This window comes from Rhinatrema bivittatum, chromosome 2 (assembly GCF_901001135.1).
Source record: "Rhinatrema bivittatum chromosome 2, aRhiBiv1.1, whole genome shotgun sequence".
Lineage (NCBI taxonomy): Eukaryota > Metazoa > Chordata > Amphibia > Gymnophiona > Rhinatrematidae > Rhinatrema > Rhinatrema bivittatum.
The window spans coordinates 23,241,717-23,242,651 of NC_042616.1; positions in this window are offsets into that span (position 1 = coordinate 23,241,717).

A 935-nucleotide genomic window follows, 5' to 3' on the forward strand; every position below is an offset into this window, starting at 1 on the left:
TAAAGCTCCTTCTGCTCTTCATCTAAATACCCCCACTCGTCCTGGGAGAAAGAGACAGCGATGTCCTCAAACGTCACCGGCACCTGAAACACAAACCAGAAACACTCAGGGACACGTGGAGGGGCTCAGCTGGCTTTAATCCCATAACATTTTATCATGGAAGAGGGGACACCAGGACTCCTCAACCCCAGGAATTGCCAGACTCGTTCCCCTGGACTCAGTTTCCTTTCTGGACCTCGGGGTTTGCAAGTCTAATCCCAGAGACAGAGAATATCAATCGTCTCTGCCTGGATAAATCTGAATAATAAAACCCCAGATCTAACAGAGCATTATCCAGAACATCAGGAACATCTGATTCTGTCACATCAGGAGGGCTCACTGTGCTCTCATCCTCCTGGTTTGCTCAGTCCCTAACCTTGGGTCATCTTTGATGCCTCTCCCTCCTTCTGCACATCCAAAACACTGCTAAAGTGAGTCACTTCCTCCTCTATAACACTGCTAAAATCTATCCCTTCCTCTCTGAGCCAAAACCCTCCTCCCCTCTCTTATCTCCTCCTGCTTAGACTTCTGTAACTTGCTCTTTGCTGACCTCCCGCTGAATCGTTTTTCTCCTCTGCAATCTCTTCAACATTCAGCTGCATGACTTCTCTGTCTTTAACCTCGCTATGATCATGTAACCCCTCTTCTCAGGTCGCTACATTGGCTCTCTGTCCACTTCCACCTACAGTTCAAGCTTCTCTCCCTCCCCTACAAATGCACTCACTCTGCAGCTCCTCATTTTCTTTCTTTTCTCTCCCTTCCTCGTCAACGCCATTCATCAGGCAAGTTGCCCTTATCTGTGTCTTTCTCCACCACTGCCACTTTTCAATTCTGTGCTTTCCAGCTTGCTTTGCCGAATGCCTGGAAGAGACTTCCTGAGTCCATGTGTATTGCTC